The following is a 24,064-nucleotide window of genomic DNA, read 5'->3' as shown; positions in this document are numbered from 1 at the left end:
GACTGGATGGACTCTATCATAGGTAAAATGAAGAACAAAGGTTAAATTTTAGATCTTTTTGTCATATTTGTTATAACTTTTCTTCTATGGAATATTAGAAGTCAAAAATTTGTCCATACTAAAGTTAAATCCCACTGATAATGTGGAAAAAATTTCAGATATTTGTTCACAATACTTTAGGAATTATGATATAAGGAATATGACCTTCTGTCGATGCCTCGAAAATCGTTGCATCAACATCGGGGAAAACCACCCGGTCCAGACCTTGAAGGTAGCTCCTTTTCCATTTGGTGTGGTGGCTCCGACTAGATATAACGGGACCAGTTTCCCAATGATTTATGAATGGGATGGATAAGTGTTTAATTTACTTATATCTAATGGAAAATGATGAAATATTTATTCTAAAATGCAATAATGTAATTAACTAATCTATCCCGAGAAGTCTCTGTCTTAGTGCAATTTTTAATGGTTCTTATTGAAAAGCAGGCATGTAGATGACTCTACTTTTAAACAAAAATATTTATTCATATGATAACTACTTTGTTCAAGTAGTTGAACAAAGTAATAATTAAAACATTATTGCACTGATCTTCATATATCATTGACACATATATAGATGAAAAATAACAACTCTTGAACATTCAATAGTGATAAGTAAAAGAGATTGCTGTAAGAGCTTATACATACATCAATAATAGCAAAATGAATGAATGCTAGTTCACATAAAAGAATGAAGCAAAACATAGATAATAGTACCATATGTGATTGAATCCCCTCTGACATGAATTGCATTTGGATCCCGCTTTCTAACTTGGAAATACTTTTATAGGAAGCAGTAGTACGTATCAGACAAAAGTGATCTTCATTAAAACTTAGAATTCAGGTCTAGTTTCATTAAAAAATATATATATCAGAAGCGCAATAGTGCAACTTCCAATCCAAGTCTTAATACAAAATTTTTAGAACCCTTTCTAAAAACATGAAAGGGTCTATAAATACTATCTAAGCTAACTAAATATAAAATAAAAATATTGTGAGCTGGTATAACCCAATCACAAATATATGAAAATATCCCCAAAATAGACATGCTTGCAGTCAGTAAGAATGGTTCATTGTTTTGGCTGACTATCTTTTGGCTTGAGCTGGCATATGATGAGCATCGGTTGGAGTTTTGGAGGATGACTCATACACGAATGCAGTTGGGTAGTATATGTGGCATCAGTAATTTTAGGAATCATGTAACCGATTGCATCGGTAAGTCATTTCATCGTTGTCATTTGACTATGTGGTTTAACAAGGAAGAACCAAAAGGTTTCCCATGTTAAAGTTTGAATGCCCACGATTAATCTCTCCCTCTTTTCCAGCTCCTATTTCCATGTTTGCTCCAATGCTTTCACCGATGGTAGTTTCCCTGGAGAACATTCTGAAATTAAGTTTGATAAATAAAGAGTATTATTAATCAATTCCACTAGATTACCAGTCGCCTATCTACATCTCGATGCTGCCCTTTCTGCTTTCATCAATTGAGATTTCCATTCAAGGAACAGGATTTCCTTGTGTGATTCCAGAATTTGGGGTATATTTGCAGCTTGTCCTTCCTTGGTTTCTCACCAAGAGAGAAATTCTGTTAGTGTTTCATCTGCCTGCTCCAATTTTTGTCTTGCATCAACTGACTTATCAATCATAGTTGAGGAAATTTCACAGAAGGGAGGAACAAGAGAAATATTACTATATAACAAACTCAATTGAGTAGATAGTGCTTTAGTAATTTTGAGAGCCTCTGATTTTAATTCCTCCACTTAAGGAAATTCTTTGAACCTTTCTATTTGTAGTGACAGTTGAGCGATCTCTTCATCTTTTGATTTTCTCAACTGTTCATTCATTGTCTTCATCTTGTTTAATGCTTGAGATAGTTCTTTTTGCTTCTGAACTGCATGTTGATCTATCCTCTGTTTCTCTTTGACCAATTGCTCATTTAATTGGTCATTTGACTGCTTCTATGCTACTAACTGCTCTATCCTCTGTTGTTTTTCATGTACCTGTGTCTCCAATGAGATGATTGCTTGATCCTTCTCTTTAAGCAAATTGCTGAATTTCGATGCCTTGTCCATAGTAGCTGTTTTGTATTCCCTAGCATACTGATAGAGTTTAGTAAGATCTTCGGAAGGATTGACTTCCTCTCTCCATACCACATTAGTTATCTCCATCTGTGTAGGTAAAAGAGAAGATTGATCAAGTTTTCTCTTTTTCCTTTCTCTCTTTATTATAGCCCTATGCTTTGGGCTATAGAAAACATATAAGGGTGGTATTTCTTCTACATGAAGAACAATCTCATCGGAAGGGTTCTCTGGAATCATTTTGACATCTTTTTGAGTCATCGGTGGGCCGCTAGTTCCTTCAGTTCGAACTGTATTAGTTGTTGTCTTCTGACTAGTTGTTACTTCATCTTGGCCAATCCTTTAACCTAAAATAATGATTCAGCTGAAGCGAATAAATCATTGAAGTCATCTTTTTTATGATAAAGCTTAGCAAGTTTGGCTTGAGATGTGACATTATAAGCAACCTGTCTTGGATCATATTGCCTGTTAGGAATTGTGGCAAGATTCAGCATTAGCATCTTTTCTTTCTCCTTCTCTGCATGCTTGTAGTCATGTAGAGTGAAAATGTCGCATCATAAAGGGAAGATTGGCCACATGTGTTTCTTTGAATCCTTAAGAGTTCTAGATGTCCCTTCCATTGTAATTTGATAAGCCAATTCCCGAGCTAACAATTTATCAGACACATACAAGGGGAGAACATGGGGTTTAGTAAGGCTACCAAAAAGCCTTATATAAGTAAATTTCTCCTCCCTAAACCAACTACCTACTACTGTCAAGTCAATTTCTACCTCAGGGGATATCTTGGAGGCAAGTTTATTAAAAATAGAATAATATATAGGGAGAATAAAAGCATTGCAAATTTTATACAAGTGATTTTTGTAATGCGCCTTCCATAACCGCTGGTGGTAAATATGGATTGGATTCAGGTCTTGGGGATTCCATCTCCATCCGAGTAATAGATATTCAGAATTAAAGCAAATAATATCCATAATGTATGCACTGTAATAGAAAGGTGGAATAATCCGAGAAGTTTTATGTGTATTTGTTCTGTACTCTAAAATTGTTGTGGCTAGTTTATCGGACAAAATATTTTCCCAATCCATCACATAACCATTGATTGTAGCTTCTATTAAGGGGACCATTTCTATGGTGAATTTGGTAGAATCATGTATTCCCCACATCCTACACATCATAGCCCTAGCATAGCAATAAGGGGAAGCCAATGAGTCAACAAAGTACTTACCTAATGACTCGTGCTTGTGCTTTTCAGGGAAATGCCTCCATTGCTTTATTGGGGCTGACTCTGAATCATTTTCCTTCGCAAACGCTTCTAGGAATGCCTTGTTGTATCGCTTCTCAGGTTGAGGTAAGTGGTACATTTTCATGAGATCCTCAGGCTGGAATGAGCCAAATATCCTCCCATCAGCTGTGCAAAAGGTTCTGTCTGAGACTGGAATTTTCTCTACCACCCATCTTACCACGTCAGTATATGGCAGGATTTTAGCTCGCGCTGCTATCCTGTGAAGATAAGAACAAGCCAATTCTTTAAGAGTTCCTTCTGATTTGTTAGTTGAATCGGCTGTGGCTTCCTCTGATAATTCTTTGGGCTCCTCTGCTTCTATCAGATTGTAAATGCTCTCCCAGCTAGTGTTTCCCAGACCAAGACACGTTGTATCTGAGATTAATCCTTTCTTGCTTGGTTTGAGATATTTGACTGCAGGAGCTACTGTTGTGGACTTCTTTGATTTCTTCCCCATTTTCTCTGGATTTCTGGTTTCAGAAGAATTCTACACAAACAATTACAAACCGTAATACAAAGAAAGTGCTATTGCAAGCCAATATGATAATGAATAAAATTACATCTATTGGCATATGATAAATAAAATATAGTTAAGGATTACCACAGATAAGATATTTTGAAAGATATATCCTTAACTGAAGTATTGAATAGCCGTTTAAACGGTCAATCGTGGTAAATAACATCATAAATGCCCATCACATTGCTCATATGCCGAATGATTGTTTCAAGCGTGCTTTAGATTTCATTGATCGATGATCGACGATAAATCGCAAACCAGCAATCAGGAGTGTGAAAGGGAAGGGTTTAAGGACTTGCTATAAATATCTCTGATTACCGAAAGGTGATACAATATAATGCATGCAAACCTTTTTAATGTATATTTTCTTTTCGAGATGTGAGCCCAATTAATAGATCACAGTCAGGATTTGGCTTGAGCTTTATCCCTTTGTCATGTGACTCCGCTGATTGCCGATTGCGATTAGATTTATCGCATCAGGAGTTTTGATTAGGCCTTTTCATATGTCCACTTATCATTGACACGACCGATTTGCTGATTGCGATTTGCTTTATCGCATCTAAGGAGTTGAGGGGCTTTGTTTTTTGTGTACCTTTGGCATTTGTTTTCCCCGATTACCGATTGTGATTACCTTTTTAGATCGGAGAATTGGGTGAGGTTTTGTTTTTGTGTGTGTTTCCTTTGATATTGCGATATGTGATCTCCGATCACTTTATCGCAATATAGAATAGTTTTATAATATTTTTAAAGGAACACTTTGTTTTTTATTTAAAAGGTTTTATAAAATGATTCATTTACATCGGGCTTTTAATAAGGATTTTTCTTGTGATGAGGTACATACCATTTTATTCACACATCTAACTAAGTTTATTTTTAAAGGGACCCATTTCATATTAAGATCTTGTATAAAGATTTTTATGAAATGGGGGGTTGTCGTACAACACAACAATTGGCGATTCATTGGAAGAAACAGTTATCTTTGAGAAAATAATATAATACTTTAACTTCCTAATCTGAGAACCTTAATAGATAGAGAAAATCTAATATCACTAGGTAATCATAAATTCTGAATGTAATGAAAACTATTTTTGCTATCTCTTTCTCATCTCAAAATTAAATACTGTCGGCCGGATAAATTGTTCTTATGGACAAGACCGATCTCCCTAGTGTCAACAGATATCTAGCGACAAGCAGAACAAGCAACTCTATCTTTCTCTAAATATATTGCAATTCATTAATAAAAACCAAAAGGTGTTTTAGACCCCACCTTAAGTCCAATGCTAGTTTGTGGCAGCCACGCTTCGATCGTCTGAACAAGTTTCCTTTTGAGAACCAGCAATCACAAACAAGCACACATCAAATAACACCTGCATAGCTAATATAATAAATCATACTCATCAAGTGATCAAGGAATCCATGAAATAAACCATAAAACACAGCTTATTGAGAAAAATAAACTTGATTGTATTAACTTTGAAAATAGAAGAACTTTACAACCTTTGGTGCCTTGATGTTGTACAAGCTCCTCCCAGGGTCCAAGTAGAAATCTCCTCTATTTTGACAAGCCTCACACTCTTCCCAATGAGATCAAAAAAGGTATGTAATCTCTCCTCTCAAGCTTAATTAGGAAGACTAAATTCCAATAGCATTTCACCTCAAAAATATTCAGCTTTCAACTTCCTCAGTAACCAGCCCAATGCCTCATTTTATAGTGCAAAGGAAGGAAGTTACAGGTCCACCTATGAAGGGATAGAGTCCTCCTTCAAAGGGATAATCTCCTCACATCAAGGGGTTAGCTCCTTAAGGTATGGGATGCATGAACCTTAAAGGAGCGAACTTGCCACCTCAAGATTCCCTCTAGAAGCTTCTAGAAATGACTCAAAGTGAATTTTTAAGAATGTACTTGCGCCTTGTTGACTTTTATAGGGGTCGGCACCCATTACACAGAGAAAAAACGTCAAGTACGCAGGGGACATGACCAGTAGGTGCAGGACCGTAGGTAATGCTAACAGAAAGTGCAGATCCAGAGTTTTAGAGACTTTTAAGGGCTTTCTCTTATTTTTCAAGGTTTGACATGAAGAACTGAGGTTTAAGACTTGCAAAGGAGGAAAGTATGAGTGGTGATAGACTCAAACTGATTGCAGAATGTCATGGTGACAATATTTTGTGCAACGGATTGTCCCCTAAAGTGCGAAGTATGTAATAGATGAGGATAGTATTTGTCATCTAAGAAGAGTGAAGTACTTTATCATTTCAAAGATCATCTTGTGGACATCCTGGTCGGAACCTGTAAAAACATTCAATACAATATCTATATATATATATATATATATATATATGTGTGTGTGTGTGTGTGTGTGTGTGTGTGTGAACATATCATCGCTGAGGTAGGCATTCCCATACTCAGATCAAAACTAACTAGAAAACTAACTAAACTGCTCTGATATAGGAATGATTTTGTAATACATCACAAGTATAGACATATGTAGACACAGTATGGACGAAGCCATCTGTTTATGAATAGTCCACTGTATAATGAATAACAAAATTCCTCGCAGCCTGGATGGTGGAAACTAGATCCAGGGTCTTGATTTATGCTTCCCGAACTAGTACGATTCTATCCGTGTGTCGAAGTCGAACATGGTAGAAACCACTTGATTACCAGTCAATGATGTGAACTGTTAACAAGTGTGAGAGAAACCACCAGTAATGTCAATGGCTCTCAAAGTACTCAGTACAATCCATGAACTGTGAATAGATGAGCTGATGTCAAACATGTCATAGAATCCTTCGATCGAAGGTCAATGATGCAACCTGTCATCGAAGGCAAAAACCTGCCATTGAGGCATGCAGATTCCAAGGTACTGACGATTTCTAGATCATCTTTCTAGATAATGAGTTGAAGTCGATAGAAAGAGATCCGTCGTAGGCAAGCCCACAACACGAAATCGTAGATCAAGTTTGAAGAAATATATTTGGCAAGGACTAACTCAGGGATGGTCAAGATGGATGACAGATATTTTGCAGATGAATGGTTTATTTGGACTCACCTCTTGAACACATAACGACATTGCAGATGGTTTTGTGACAATTGACCCAAAGCTAATACCCAGAAACCGGGTGAAGAATTTCAATATGGTTTGATTAACTGTTAGGTAAAGGATTTCCCAACCCAGGTGAACAAAAAGTGTCGTGTTCAAGAGTGGTTAAATGCTTTTCTAAAACACAAAGTATAACAAACAGGTTCATTTTTCTCTCTTTTCCCCCACCATTTTTGGCAAGTACCTCTTTATTTTGACAAGCTTGAGGAGGATAACATTTTCTTAGTTATAAGCTCATCCTTCGGATGAGTCCAACTTAGTTTAAAATTCGAACCCTAAGAAGGAGTGGTTCATTCCTGTTTAAAATTGAACAGGTCCTTTACTGTTAAATTTTAACAAGTCCAGTATAGGAGAAACTCGGTGTTTTTCAATTTTAGGGAGTCAGAAGAAAAACTTAAGAAAACTCCATGGTTGTCCTTTTTCATAAATTTGTGTCTCCCAAGCCCGAAAAAGTATAAAATAATACTTGAGAGAACCGCTTGACCATTACGATCAAGGAGTACTTTTCATAATTAGTGTCCCTGATCCAAAAAAGTAAAAAAGCGATCAAAGACACGTAATTTTATAACCAATATCGAACTTGAAACGACAATGGTCCGGCAATCTTTTCATGTTTATGCGGTTAGAAAAGAGCTATAAGTGGACTATCCTTTTAATTTCATTTTAATGAGTTTAAAAAGGAAAAACTCGGCAATATTTTCATATTTCACGAGTCAGAAAAGAGCTTAAAGAGGACTCGTCCTAGAGGAATGAGTGGTATAAAGGGTAGCAACTGGTTCCGGCGATGGTGGAACTGTTCAAAACATGTAATGGTTAAGAGGCTGCCTATCAAAACCACTCATAGATGCGGTCCCTCAGGAAGGGTAAACAACCAAGTGAAAGCATATGATCAGCCAAAGAGATGGTGGTGATGGAATGAAAACAACCAAGGCTCATCTAACAGAATTTAGCGGATAAAAAATGCAAGCACGAGATGTAAATTGGGTATGGGTTCATTTTTACACAAGCTTGAACCATAGAGAACTCTGCTTGGATTCGGTTTCATGTTTACACAAGCTTGAAATGAAAAACTATGCTTGTTATAAGTTCACATGCCACCAACATAATGACGCAAAATGAGGTATATGCCCCCCAAGCTTCATTGCATTCAACCAGGTGGATGGAATGAAGGTTTACTTTCGAGATCTTGGAATAGGGAGTTGTTTCATTTTTTAGTGACGTTGACACAAGAAAAGAACTATCCTCAAAACCCTTGTTTCATTTTTAATGAGCTTGACACAAGATAAGGAACTATGCTTATGACATCCAGTTTCATTTTTTAACGAGGTTGACTCAGTAACAGGAACTATCCTTGAACTCACTGATTCATTTTTTAACGAGGTTGAAATAGTAAAAAAAAATTGTCCTCAAAACCCTTGATTATGGCTTCCAACTGGAAGAAAGACATGTCAATGGACACACCTTGATCATGGCTTCCAAGAGGTCTTCATCAGAAGGAAGAATAGTTCTCTGGAAGGAACACATGTCAAGGGAATCAAAAGGGATAATAACATCGTGTTCAAGTAATCCCATAGAGTTTTCCATGTCAATTACTGGATCTAAATCAAAGGAAGATGAGCAAACAGTGAGGCTCACTTACATCGGTAACTAAAATCATGGGACCAGTTGCCACATAATTAACCCGTGGCGGGGTAGATACCACTTTAGAATCAGGAACATTTAGGGGTGTCATATTATTGGTAGTTGAAACAAGACTAGGGAACAAAAACTGGTCTACAGTCACAATATTTCCATTATGAGGGAAAGACATCATGCGAAAGATTGTCGATACGACAACTTTCATTGCATAAACATAGTCGCCCAAAGAGTAAATTGAAATCCAAGGGACCTTGAACTACCATAAGATCAATACAGACAGTTTTACCTTCCAAGGTAATAGAAAACTTAGGAAGGATCCCTAAAGGTTCACTAATGGTTCTGTTAAAAGCTTTCAAATTCTACGTAATAGGCACAAGCTGAGGGGAACCCAAAGCTTTCCAAGTAGTTGAGGCTAAAATACTAACAAAAACACCTTCATCTACCTGTGTGCAGTGTGTGTCCCTACCACGAGCCTTGACAATGATTTGGAAATGGATGGAGGAAGGAAGACAAGGTTCTGTCAGTCTATTCCAATCAAAGGAAAAGACCTCAGTATTTGGAGGGGGTTCTGTAGAAACTGGTGAAATGCCCCCTTGCGTAGAAGAATCTGATGTAACAAGAAGAACCTAAGCGGTATGAAGTTCAGTCTCTAAAGGGAGAGTGGGATCGATCGAATGTGAAATTGAATCGACCACTTGATCAACTAATGGATCCTCAACTTGAGTGATATGAGTTTCACTCTCCAATGGAAGAGTGGGATTTACTGTACTTGAAATTAGATCAATCACTCCGTCAGTTGACGGTAGGTTGGGAGAAAGTTTACGGTAACCAGTTGGAAATTCTTGTTGTGGAATAGTAAGGTTTTCCAACAATTTTGAGGCTTCATCCATGTGAGGGAAAATGTGAGTTTGATGACTCCCTTTGCATAACTTACAAGGAAACCTAACTTTACCCTTTTTCCCAGGAACCTGACTATCACTGGTTGATGGATCAATGGAAAGTTGATGAGATTTTTCTGACCATACTTCCAAGACCTTTGGAATACCAGGACAATTGATAAGGAAGTGGTCACCCTTACAAAGCCTGCAAGGGTATTTTGGTTTACGATGCATGTTGGAGGTTTCCTCAACACAACTAACACTTACAGCCATGGTTGGTTGGTTGACTTCTTTCTTATCTTGCTTCTTCTTCTTCTTCTTCTTCCCTTTCTTCTTCTTCTTAGCCACCTGGTTACTAGCGTCAAGGCTTTTACCAAGCGAAGAGGAAGAAATGGAGGAAGAAATATTAGGCGAAGAAGGTAAAGGGTCAACAGAAGGTTGGTGATGTTGAGATGGTGAACTCTGTTGAGGTGAAGCATTCGGTTGAGGTGGAACAATTGGAGTATTTGGGGCCAACGAAGTTGAAAATAACCATATCGGTAAACCTATTGTAAATCCAGGTAATGAAAAAGTAGCCATATAAGGAGGATCAACATTTCCAAAGCAAGGAAAAGTACTAGGATTCTCATTAAGAGGGGTTCCTTGGTTGGTAAATTCTAGAACAATTGCCATTATATTCAACTTCAGTGAATTTTATTAACAATTTAAAACTAAAATTAACAATTCACAATTCACACCTATGGTCTCTAAAAGTAAAAACAAACAAATTAACACGTGTTATCAAATCTAGGAGTCAAACCACACACAAACAGTAACTTTCCGTACTAAAAACACTAGTTGGTGATGAAATCCAACTTAGTAGAAATTTAATACAGAAAGGGTGGTTGGAACAGTTACCCTGACAACCTGCTTAATGAAACAGAGTGGCACAAGTTTCTTCACAAAACCATCTCGAGTGAAGAGAACCCCCCAGAGAGTCCAAGTGAGTCTAGTCGACGTCTGCTCCAGGTACAGTGGGATCCTCCCTCCACCGTCACCTTAGGAAAGAATCCTATAGATTATGGCCACTAAGGTTACCAAAAAAAACAAATATACCTGGGGGAATAGTCTACGATCCGATACAGACGCAAATGCAGAGTAAAAAAGTTCAATCCCCTTGAAGGATCCTTGACATAATCCAAGGTTTACCAACAAGTGACCCCAAGCTCCCCAACAATGGTCAATCTGAGCTTTACCGTTTTTAATACGTGTATATATGCTATTGTTCCCAATGAGGAAGGATTGATTACCTCACTAGTTCAGGTATGATCTCATGCTTGACTCCTTTAAGAGGAGCTTCTTAGAGCATACATGCAACAATTGGAATTTTTCCTACTGCAAGATCGACTACTTGTTTGTTTTACTGTCTTGGAGAGTTAACTAAAACCTATTCCAAGACACTAGCCTAAGCTAGATTGGTGGAAAGAGCCCTAAAAATGTAAAAATTACTAGATGAATTTTAATTAAGCACTGTGTTATTTAGGCTGTTATTACTCAAAAGGGTAAATGGATATGAAACCAATGGTGTTATGACTCGACCCAAAAATGAATGCAATTGAATATGATAATGTAAACTTTTCAATTCGATGAATCCTAACTAAAGTAAGGAGAGAGTTTCCATTCACTTCCAACAATGCAAAAAATTGATCACTAAGAGAAAATATAACAAATTCTCTAATGCACTAATTTCATCAAGAAAAATTAATGCAAATCAATTCCAAAACAATTTTTTTGTGTTAAAAACAAGCATAAAAATATGTAAATTCAAATCAAAGAAAACTGATCTAAACCTACGATTGATTTTTCAGAATGTAAACTATGCAATTGTAATCTATGCACAATTCACTTGAAAAGTATGCAAATGTAATCTATGCACATTTTTCATTCATATCCTGAAAATGAGAATTCTAATTATGCAAAATGTGATCTATGCAAGAGAATTCTCAAACATAAGATGATTCTAATGTAATCTAAGAACCAATCAAGTGCAAGTTAAGAAAATTGGGCGAGAGTTCCAAAGATCAAAAAATAAAAACACTTAAAGGCGGTTAACACTCATACATAATTTAGCCCCCCCCCCAACCCGGCGAATGAGGGGGAATTTTTTTTGCAAAAACAAAAGCAAAAAGATGCAAAATTGTGAAAATACTGAGACAAACCTCCAAGTAATGACCAAAGGAAATCAAATTAGGAATTTCTCAAAAAAGAGACTCAAAACACCCAATTAACTTAATGGATATTGATGAGATGAAGACTTTGCTGAAAGAAACTCATAAACAAGGCTTTTTGACAAAAAAATACAGATCAGGGTAGAGTAAAAGCCGTAAATAAAACCTAAATCTAACTGGACGAAAACATTTTAAGTTTCTCAAAAATTTTGACAGAGTCCGCAGGCTTCCAGTAGAACTAGATGTGGTACTGCTCTATGCACTAAAGGAAAAGTGAGGGGATGTCCACACTTTCTTCTTGTAAAAAGAAAGTGCGGTCCTCTTCAAAATTTCAGAAAAGACAAAAAATACTCCAGATCCTAAAAACTACCCAATCCCACACACATCAAGCAAAAACCAGAAACAAGAAAACGTTTCTCAAGTCAAAGAAAAGGACAACCAAAAACCAAATTCAGTTCCCCAGTATGGTTGCCAATTTGTCAGCCGGATAAATCATTCTTGTGGACAAGACCGATCTCCCTAGTATCAACAGATATCCAGCGACAAGTAAAACAAGCAAATCTATCTTTCTCTAAATATATTGTGATTCATTAATAAAAACCAAGAGGTGTTTTAGACCCTACCTTAAGTCCAACGCTAGTTTGTGGCAGCCATGCTTCGACCGTCTGAACAAGTTTCCTTTTGAGAACCTGCAATCACAAACAAGAACACATCAAATAACACCTGCATAGCTAATATAATAAATCATACTCATCATGGTGATCAAGCAATCCATGAAATAAACCATAAAACACAGCTTATTGAGAAAAATAAACTTGATTGTATTAACTTTGAAAATAGAAGAACTTTACAACCTTTGGTGCCTTGATGTTGTACAAGCTCCTCCTAAGGTCCAAGCAGGAATCTCCTCTACTTTGACAAGCCTCACACTTTTCCCAATGAGATCAAAAAAGGTATGTAATCTCTCCTCTCAAGCTCAATTAGGAAGACTAAATTCCAACAACATTTCACCTCAAAAATATTCAGCTTTCAACTTCCTCAGTGACCAGCACAATGCCTCATTTTATAGTGCAAAGGAAGGAAGTTACAGGTTCACCTATGAAGGGATAGAGTCCTCCTTCAAAGGGATAAGCTCCTCACATCACGGGGTTAGCTCCTTAAGGTATGGGATGCATGAACCTTAAAGGAGCGAACTTGCCACCTCAAGATTCCCTCTAGAAACTTCCAGAAATGACTCAAAGTGAGTTTTTAAGAATGTATGTGCACCTTTTTTACTTTTACAGGGGTCTGCACCCATTACACAGAGACACAGCGGTCAGGTACGCAGGGGACATGACCAGTAGGTGCGGGACCGCAGGTAATGCTAAGAGAAAGTGTGGAACTAGAGTTTTAGAGACTTTTAAGGTCTTTCTGTTATTTTTCAAGGCTTGACATGAAGAACTGAGGTTTAAGACTTGCAAAGGAGGAAAGTATGAGTGGTGATAGACTCACACTGATTGCAAAATGTCAAGGTGACAATATTTTGTGCAACAAATACATCCTAAGTTTTAAGTAAACCTTACTAGGTTGATAATGATAAAACAAAAGATTTCTCCAACCTAGCTTGTATAATGACTCCTTTGTCATAGTAGAGCCACTGCTGCTAGCAAACGTTCATAGTCTCGGAAGGGTTACCTTTTAACCATTTAATCATTCATTGTTTCATCCATTTCAGAATATAATTTAAAAGAATGAATACAAAAATATATGTTTCCACATTTTTTTTATTTAATTTTCTTTTTTCCTTATTCCTTTATTTTGTAAGATAAAAATCCATTATCCTAGTTTGGTGACTAGCTGTTGACAATGCCATTCACTGGTTGTAATTTAACTGAACAAGATGGCTCATGATGAGACCCATTGTCTTATAATAATAATCCATTACCCTGTTTTGGTATGCAGTGTTGGTAATGTCAGTTGAACTAGTCCCCTATGAACATGGTAAGCAGGCTTATGATAAGACCTCTTATCTTTTATATCAAATATATTTTAGAATTACACTCTGAAAAATCATAAACTTTGATGGATGGGGTGAATAATTTTCTCCTTAAGAGAACATGGATGACAATTTTGAGAGTTGAAGATGCTAAGCTTGAATCAATCTTTGCTTTGTATTGATAACCGTTTTTAGGCTTCTAAAACTTTTAGAATGATTTACAGTATTTTTAAGTTTTGAGAAGATTTTACAAAAATGAAAAGGGTTTTCAGAATTCAATTATACCTAATTCCCTAGAATTTTCCTTTTCCTTCAAGGCTTCCATCTATCAAAAGTAAATATTAAGACTATTTTCTTTTGAGTGACTTTTTCAATATAGTAAAGACCCATAGAAGGCTATTTACAACTTTATTTTTTAAGGAAAAATAACTACACAAATATAGCTGAAAATTGAATATTTACAAAGTGAGAAGGGGTTACCTCCTTAATTGATTTTTTTTCAAAATAAGTCCATTAAGAGGAAGAGAATCTCTCTTTCCTGATAGATATTGCAATATGAATGTAGATGGGCCTATGTTCTCGCTAATTTGGAATAGTCCAAGCCACATTTTCTGAAACTTAGTGTGTTTTCCTTTATCCTCATGGGCTTTATCCCACTTCAAAACTAGATCACCAACTTGTAAATGTTTTGATCCTGTTGAAGTTGTATCAAAAGAAAGCTTGATAATTTGTTGATGCTTTTCATGTGTAATTCGGGCTTTCTCCCTTTCTTCATCTAGTTTCAAGATCTGATCATGTCTTAATTGAATAGAAGATGAGGGAATTTCTTCAATAAACTGCACTAAGGCTAGTGATGGAAGTACTAAATTTGATAGTATGACAGCCTCCTTTCCATATACTAGATTAAATGGAGAAGTTCCTATTGAGGCCTTTTGTGTTATACGGTCTGCCTATAGTGCAAATATCAAAGACTTATACCAGTTTTTATGATTCTGTTCAATAGTTCTCTTAATGATTTTGATAAGATTTTTATTGGTAGATTCTGCTAAACCATTACCCTGAGGGTAGTAGTTTGCATAATATTTCAATTTGAATCCTCTTTTGATAGCAAATTTAAGTATAGAATTACCAGAGAAGTAAGATGCATTATCAAAAATAAGAGCGTTTGGGACACCAAACCTGGTAATGATAAACTGATTTATGAATTCAATGATTGCCTCAGAGTTTGCTATCTTCAAAGGAATTTTTTCCACCCACTTAGTAAAGTAATCGGTAGCTATAAGGATATACCTATGTTGTTTGGATGAATGTGGAATAGTTTCTCAAATGATATCCAATCCCCATTGTTCAAAGGGTTGTTCAATGTTCACTAGTTGCAAAGGAAAAGCTGACTTCTTTTGTCTTCCACTGGTAGTCTGACATGTTTGGTATTTCCTTACATATTCATGAGTATCTCTAAATAAGGTGGGCCAGTAATACCTAGCATGAATGATTTTGTGGGCTGTTGTATCAGCTCCAAAATGTCCTCCTGCCGGACCATCATGTAGTTCCTGCATGACCTTTTGCGCTTCAACTTTTTCTAAGCATCTTAACAAAATTGAATCATAATTCCATCTAAACAACACATCATCAACAATCATGAAGTTTTTTGCCTTTAGTCTTATAGCATGTTTATTTTTATAGGAAAGATTAGAAGGCGCATATCCATTTTTTAAATAGAATATCAAATCTGCATATTGGGATTCAGGATTAATGGTACCTATCTCACTGATTTCTTCCATATCGTTTGTACCTTCATGTTCCTAAATATTAGAAGGTCCTGCTAACAACCTGCAAAAACCTTGGCCTTTGACAATATTTGCTGGTTTTATGTCCAAATCATATTCTTGTAATGTTGTGACCCAATTTCCCCTCTTTTCTCCCAATTCCCTTTGAACTAGTAACTATCTTATTGCTAAAAAAGGGACTATAACTTTTGTATGAGCCTTTAAGAGAAAGGGATTGAAGTGTTTAATGGCTTTATATAGTGATTTGTGTCAGCACTGCTGCGTAAGATGAATCAGATGCGAGAGTATATAAAATGAAATTATTTGAAAAATCAGGAGTATTTAATGCAGCAACATTTATGATTGATTGCTTTATTGAATCAAAAGCTTCCTTTTCTATATGTCCCCATTTAAACATTGAATTTTTCTTGATCATGGTTTGTAATGGTAAAACAATTTGTGAAAAATCTGGGACAAATCTTTTTACAAAATTAATCTGGCCTAAAAATAATTGCATTGTTTTTTTATTATGTGAAAATGGAATATCAGAAATATCTTTGATTCTATCTAGATCAATATAAATTCCGTCCTTTGAAAAAATGAAGCCCAAGAGTTTACCTTGGTCAAGAGCAAAAAATGACTTCTTAGGATTGAGTGAAATTCCATACCTTTTGCAGCGCTCAAAGATTTGTTTCAAATCATGCAAGTGATTTGATCTTTTCTTAGAGAAAACAGTAATGTCATCCAAATAGACAACTATTGATTTATTGATTAGGCCTTTGAATGCAATGTCCATTGCTCTTTGAAATGTAGCTCCAACATCGATTAATCTGAAAGGTATTTTTTGATAGGCATAAGTTCCCCATTTGGTTCTAAAGGTAGTTTTAAGTCTGTCATCAAGGTGGACCAAAATTTGGTTATACCCTGAAAAACCATTTAAGAAGGACATTAATTCAGAACCAGCTACTAAATGGAGAGTTTGCTCCATGGTAGGTAAAGGAAAGTTATCCTTTTGACTTGCTTTATTAAGATTTTTGAAATTAATACAAACTCTAATGTCACCATTTTTCTTCCTTATTAGCATCATGTTAGACACCCAATTTTAATGTCTAACAGGAAAAATTATCTTAGCTTTCAAGAGTTTGTTTAATTCAGCTTTTATTTGACTCTCTAAGTTAGGATGAATCTTCCTTAATTTCTGTTGTACTGGTTTTTCTTCAGATATCATCGGAATTGTATGTTGTATGATAGATGTATCATATGTTTTCAAATCATCATATTTCCAAGCAAAGACATTTTTATATTTATGCAATAATCTGATAAATGCAATTCTTTCTTCTGAAGTAAGTCCTAATCCCAAATTGATGTTTTGTGGATTCTCCTCAGTACCAAGGTTTATTAATTCAAATCTCAAAGTAGAACTTTGGAGCTTTGAATTAGTAACCTGTTTAAACCTATCTTTGATGTCATAAAGGTCTTCAAGTTTGACCACTGGTTTGGGTATTGAGTTTTCTTCAAGCTTTTCCTTCATTTGAAGATCATGCTCACTTTCATCAATAATTTGATCATCATAGGACTTATCAGAAGTTAAGAAATTTAAAATGTCATCATCATGATTGAACACTCGCCAGTTAGTGACATTATCAGGAATCGATGGCCTGAAAATTAATTCTTTTGAAAATCTATCGAGAATGTAATCTTCAGATGGCAGGAGCTTAGAAGCAACATTAGCTAGTAAATCTGCCGCTGCATTCTGAGATCTAGGGATGGAAGAAATATTAAATGCTAGAAAATGAGACGCAAGGTCTTACACCAAGGATTGATAATGTTTAAGGTGACTAGAAAGGAAATGTATAGTATTTCTGACTTATCTTATAACAATTTCAGAGTCACCAAACACTTTCAAATATTGAACTTTAATATTGATTGCTTTATAAAGTCCTTGAATCAAGGCTTCATATTCAGCAGTATTGTTTGTGCACTCAAATTCTATTTTGCATGATAACATAGTCTTTTCTCCCTCGGGACTAACTAAAATACATCCTGCTCCTACACCTTCATTAGATTTAGACCCATCAAAGTATAATGACCCAAACAAATGTTTATCTATAGTTTTATTTACAGTTTCCTCAACAATTTTAACACACCTTAATGTGTCTGTTTGGGAAAACATTTCGATTTGAGATGTGAAACTATTAACTGAGAAAGGTGATGATTGAGCAGTAAAATTACCAAAGAATGATTCAGATGAATAGTTACCCAGAATGTTGTTCTTGAATGCTATTGGTTGGTTTTCTTGCTCAAAATTAGTAACAGTATGAGTCATATGTTTCTCCCAATCAATCTTTATCTGATTTGGATTTCCTTTATAGGGCAGCCACATGTGCGGCCAATTGGTGGAAATGTAACCATGAAGTTTCTCAAACCAGTCTCTACTTAAAATCAAACCATAGAACTCAGGAATATCAACACTTAAAATATCAATTCTCTGAACAATTCTTAGGTTAGCTGATAACCTAATGGTAACTGAGTTGATTTCTCCTAATACTTGGACTTTAGTTCTATCCAACTAGACAATATGGATTACATACTTTTGGGGTTCAATGTTCAGTTTGGAACAAACTGAAGCTGGCATTATATTCAAGGAAGCCCCTGAGTCTATCAAGCAATTGTGCAGATTTCTATTATAAATCTCGTAGGTTAAGAGAAAAGGAGTATGGGAATTTGATCTATCTCCAATTAGAACAACATTAGTAGCTTCTACTCTACCAGGAGGTGGTTTAACTGTTTCATTAACATCTTTGGACAATACTGCATTTGGAAGAGGAGAAGAAGGTACTGCATCTAACTCCTTAAGTAGCAATTTTTGTTGATGTTTGAGTTTACTAAGCTCAAACATTGTGATATTTGCCTTTGTTTTATTCATGTCTTCAATAATGTTGTAATCCATAGAGTCTATAACTACTAACGTTTTAGATGTTGAAGGTGGATTTGAAGCTGATGGCTGATTTTGAGAAGGTATCGTTGTAGACTTCTTTGTGGGAACTTTTTCTTTAGTAGTGGTACCTGTATTCCTTTTCTTCTGAGTTATTTGAACAGGTTCAGGAGTACCTTTACTCCTGGTAGTTACAGGGAAAGCTTCCTGTTCATTTTCTGTATCAGAATTAGGCAAGATAAAGTCCCACATCCCATGACATTCTATAGTTACCTCTTCTTCAGTTTCTTCAGATGATAAGACTGTCTCTTCTTCTTCATCTTCTTCGGGGTCTGAGTCTGCATTGGATATAGCATTTGGGGGTTTTGATTCAGGTTTCTTAAAGTTTCTAAATGGCCTTTTTGTTGAAGTCTCAGCTACTTGCTTCTTGATTTCTATCATTTCATTTGACATAGTCTTGAGAACTTTTTGGAGACCTTCCATATCGTAGGGATCTTTAGCCATTTTCTTCTTTGAATCATCTTTGAAGGAGACCTTTTTTTATTTTCTTTCTTCAAGAGCAGCTTTCTTTTCTAAGGCAATGATGTGTTTCTCTACAGCAAGTGCCTCTTTCATATTTTCTGCTAGAGTCGGTTTTGTAGCTCTATCTACAAAGATAACTATATTTGAGGGTAAAGTTGTTATATACCATTCACTTCTAACTTGCTCACTAGGTTTAGAGGCAGTCAAAATCTTATTTAAGAGTTTATTAAACTTTGAATTGAACTCTTTTATAGGTTCTTTAGACTCTGTCCTAAGATTTGAAAGATCATTGATTAACGTCGCTACAGATCTGTCATCACTGTATTTAGTCAAGAACTGTTCTTGAAAAATGTTCCAACTAGTAATGGATCCTGATGGCAAGGAAAAGTACCAAGACCCAGCTGATCCTTGTAGGGTATAAGGGAAAAGTCTAACAACCACATCTTCCTCTGTAACTCCTTTTAAGTTGACTGACAACATAAAGTTGTTAATGTGCTCATCTGCCTGTATTTCTGCATCTGGATTGAATTTTGGCAAACATTTTTCAGGATGAGCTGGCAATTGGTTCAAAGGTGCAGGCATAGTGACTGCACTAGAATTGTTCCATGTATTCTGTGCCATTGTTGAGCTTCTACTAGATGATAGTGCCGATGAAGTTCCATATGATTGGGAAGGAGTAGATATTGAAGTTTGAGGAGGTTGAGAAACAGATGTTGAAGTTCCAATTCCCTGTTGAACAACAATCTGGAGTGGAGGGGTGGATGGTTGACTTCGCACTGGAGAAGATGACTTGGATGATGATGATGAGAAAGTTTCACTATCATATCCTTTAGCTGTTTTCCTTACCCGTTTTGATCCGGACTTAAACAGGAACGCAACAAATTACAGAGATAACCATAAACACAGATATGCAGCGGAAATAATACTTCATTTCATTAATGTAAAATACTGAAATATGCTTACAAACAATAATGGAAATAAACTAGCTAGGGCGATGGTAGCTTATCTCTGAGAAGAGATGTGGTGGATACATGCCTCTGAAATGTGTTACAATGAGGCTTGAAGGCCTATTTATTGTTGAGAAATAATGGAATACCCTTAACATTCCAAAACCTAACCCTAGAAGATGAAACCCCAAACTGTGGGCCCCGTTTGGGTAAATTGGTACACCAACTTCCCGGGGTCGTAACTTTGGCATACGATCTCCGTTTGACGCGTACAATAGCTTGTTAGAAATATCTATCTGAGCACTACCACTTTGGGAGGCAACATCTGTCCATGGACCCATGTTGCCCCAGATTTCCCAAAAAATGTCGTTTAGGGCCTCAAAACGACTCCGGAAGTTCAGGACCCGAAAAATTGCTAAAAATAGTAAGTTGTGCTACAATTAAGGAAACTGAAAATGCTGAGAGAAACAATGGTGGGGGTCCAGGTGGACTTGGTAGGTGGCCACCAATATCCACCTGGATCATTCCTCCCCCCTTAGGAAGCAATGGTCCCCATTGCGTTGAGTTCCTCCATGAGATGAGGAAACTTTTGCTGAACTTGTTCCCTGGTGAACCACTTGCCCTGGTGAAGGAGTTGGCCTGCTTTGACAACTCGAGACAGTTGGATATTCTGTTGGCGAGTGTTCTTGATCTGTGTGTCCATGATCCGATCATCTGCAGCTTGTTCCATGCAATTTGGATTTACTTCTATGGGTGTGAGTTGTTCTGCAATGTCAAATGTGTCTAGCAATGGTGGAAAGTATGGCCGAAGGCAGTCCACATTGAACACTGGGTGCAGGCCAAGGAATGGGGGAATTCTGAGCTCAAATGCATTATCTCCCACAGCCTTAGTAATTGTGTAAGGACCATATCGGAGTGGTCTCAGTTTCCGATAGGCTCCAGTAAGGCGTTCCTTTTGCAAATGCAACTAGACTTTGTCGCCCACCTGAAACTTGTGTGGCACCCGATGTTGATCATGTCGCTGCTTGTACTTGGCATTTGATTTCTCCAGAATTTCATGGACCTGCTGGCGAATATGTTGGATGCGCTCAATGAAGCTGGTGGCCTTATCTGTTTCGGACTGGACATGAGCTAAATTTATGTGAGTAGCTGCAAGTGGCATGGCCACATCAATGGGGCATAGTGGCTGGAATCCCAAACCCACCTGAAAAGGGTTGTGGCTAGTCAAGCTGCGAAGAGCTCGGTTGTAGCTGTGCTGAACATAGGGGAGGCTCTCGCCCATGTGCGTGGATGCTTTGAGTTATACATGCGCATAATGTGCACAATCATCCTATTGACGACCTCTGTCTGGCCATCAGTTTGAGGATGGAAGGCTGTGGATTTAGTGAGTTTGGTGTCCAGCATTGACCAGAGATTGGACCAAAATGTACTGAGGAACCGACTATCCCGATCTGAGATGATAGACTGTGGGATCCCAAAGTGCACCCACACTCGTTCAAAGAAGAGTTTAGCAATGGCTTTTGCTGTGATATTCTTCTTGCAGGCTGCCATGATGACCATCTTCGAGAACCTGTCGATGACCACAAAAACACAGTCATTTCCATGCTTAGTGGAAGGAAGGCCTGACATGTAATCCATGGAGATGGATTCCCAAGGTCGACTGGGGGTAGGCAGCAGGGCATAGAGGCCTTGCTTCTTGATGGTCGGTTTGGCAATGGCATAGGCAGTACATGATCTGATGTACTTCCCAACATCCTGTCGAAGATTCGGCCAATAGAAATAATTTTGCAGTACTGCCACTGTTTTCTCGACCCCGAAATGCCCAGCAGCCCGACTGTAGTGTGCTTCCCAAATCATCTTGGCACGCTCGCTTGAAGGAACACAAAGGTGACCCAGGTGGCATAACAGGGCATCCTGGAGGTGAAAATCTGGAACATGCCGACCCTCCAAGAGTGTCTGGTATGTGTGGCCGAATTCTGGGTCGCTTTTGTAGAGAAGTGGCCAATCAGAAGTCTCGTGCCCACAAGAGTTGAGCACGGTGGTTAATGCCATGATCGGTGGTCGACTGAGGCAATCTGTAACATTATTGGTGCTGCCCTTCTTATACTTGATATTCAAGTGGAACTGTTGCAGGTATGTAGACCACTTCTGATGGCGATCATTTTGCAATTTCCCTTGGGTTGTATGAACTGCAGGGGTCGGTGGTCTGTGTGGATGACTGTTTCCTTCCCCAAAATGTAATGCTTCCGTTGTCGGCAGGCCTGCACAATGGAATACATCTCTTTATCATAAGTGGGGTACTTCCGGACTGTGTCTGAAAGTGTTTCACTGTGATATGCCACTGGATGTCCATGTTGAGTAAGGACTGCCCCAATAACATAGTCAGAGGCATCTATCTCAACCTCAAATGGTTGTTGTAAATCTGGTAACACAAGCACTGGTGCCGTGCAGAGGCGATCCTTCAACTCTATGAATGCCTTTATTGAGATTCAGACCAAAAGAATTTTGCTTTCGCCCCTCCCTTGGTGACTTGACTCAAGGGCCAAGTAATATGAGAAAACCCCAACACGAACCTGCAGTAGAAGTTGGCAAGACCTAGAAAGCTGCGGAGCTCTATTAGAGTGGTTGGAGATGGCCAATCTCGAATTACTTGGATCTTGACTGGATCCACATGCACCCCCTATCCATCAATGATGATGTATCCCAGATACTGAACCTGGGTCATGCCAAAAGTGCATTTCTCCAAATTGGCACATAGCTTGTGTTGCTGCAGTGTTTGGAGAACCTGTCGGATGTGGTGGAGGTGCTCCTCCCACCTCTGGCTGAAGATCAGAATGTCATCCAAGTATACTACTATAAATGAGTTGGTGAATGGCCGCAAGATGTCATCCATTAGCCTCATGAAGGTTGCAGGAGCATTCGTCAATCCAAAAGGCATAACCAACCATTTGAAAAGGCCCTCCTTGGATTTGAAGGCAGTCTTCCACACATCAGAGGGTTCGATTGGTACCTGGTGATATCCTGACTTCAGATCGATCTTGCTGAAATATTTCACCCCCTTTAGTTGGTCCAGGAGGTCATCAATCCACGGGATCAGGTACCTATTACGGACAGTGATCTTGTTCAGCGCCCGATAGTCAATACAAAGCCTCCACATCCCATCCTTCTTTTGTACCAATACGATTGGGCTCCCACAAGGCAATGAACTCGGACAAATGTGACCTTTCTGTAGGAGCTCCTGAATCTTCCTCTTGATTTCATTGTTCTCCAGAACGGAGAGCCGATAAATTGGTCCATTGGGTAGCGGCGTGCCTGGGGTCAGATCGATGGAGTGCTTGACCTGACAGTGCAGAGGAACCCCTGCGGGAGAGGTGAAGATGTCCTCGTACTCCTCCACGACCTTGTCCATCTGTAGTTGTCGTGCAGAGGGGCCCTGTCTAGAGGCCACAACCACCATCTTCGTCTTTCCTTAAGGGCGTATCATCAGGAAAACAAATTTCCTAGTTTTGGAAATGAACTAACTGCATTGTTTTGCAGTAATCAAAGAGATGGCGGTAGGTGGTGCTACCTATGGTATCCTGTACAACTTATTTCCCAATGTAATAATAACAGCACGAGGCCTTGATTCATACACAGCATGTCGCTTCCACAAGTATGGTTGTCCTAATAATACATCACAAACTTCAAGGGGAGCAATGTCACACAATACCTCATCCGTGAAGGGCTTGATGTTGTATGGAAGGTGGCACTGCTGGCTCACGCGAAGATCTCGTCCTTGGTGAAGCCACCCAATGGTGTATGGTTGTGGATGTGCTGTGGTCGGTAAGCCCAACCGATTCACGACCTCTGTCGAAATGAGGTTCTTTTGGCTCCCGCTATCAACAATGAACTGTATCAGGGAGCCCTTTACCCACATCTGGGAGTGGAAGAGACGCTCCTCCTCCTCTGGATCTTCAGGTTAATTTTTCTGGATCTTGGCGGTAGCAACAATGGCGTTGGGATCCGCATCAATGATCTGCTTCCCTTTGTCATTCCCCTTATCGGGTTCTGACTCAGAGTCGGAACATGCATCTGATTCTGAAACCTTTAGCTCAGCCACCAGTGACTGCTTGGCCCGACACTCACTTGTGTTGTGAGTGGAGCTCTTATGGAACTCACACCATTTTCCTGTGTCCTTTT

The sequence above is a fragment of the Pinus tabuliformis genome, chromosome J, assembly GCF_031772625.1.
Source record: "Pinus tabuliformis cultivar Carrire ecotype Pingquan chromosome J, CPIR1, whole genome shotgun sequence".
In the NCBI taxonomy this organism is placed as follows: domain Eukaryota; kingdom Viridiplantae; phylum Streptophyta; class Pinopsida; order Pinales; family Pinaceae; genus Pinus; species Pinus tabuliformis.
The sequence above is the reverse complement of the archived record's forward strand: the minus strand, read 5'-3'. Positions refer to the sequence as shown.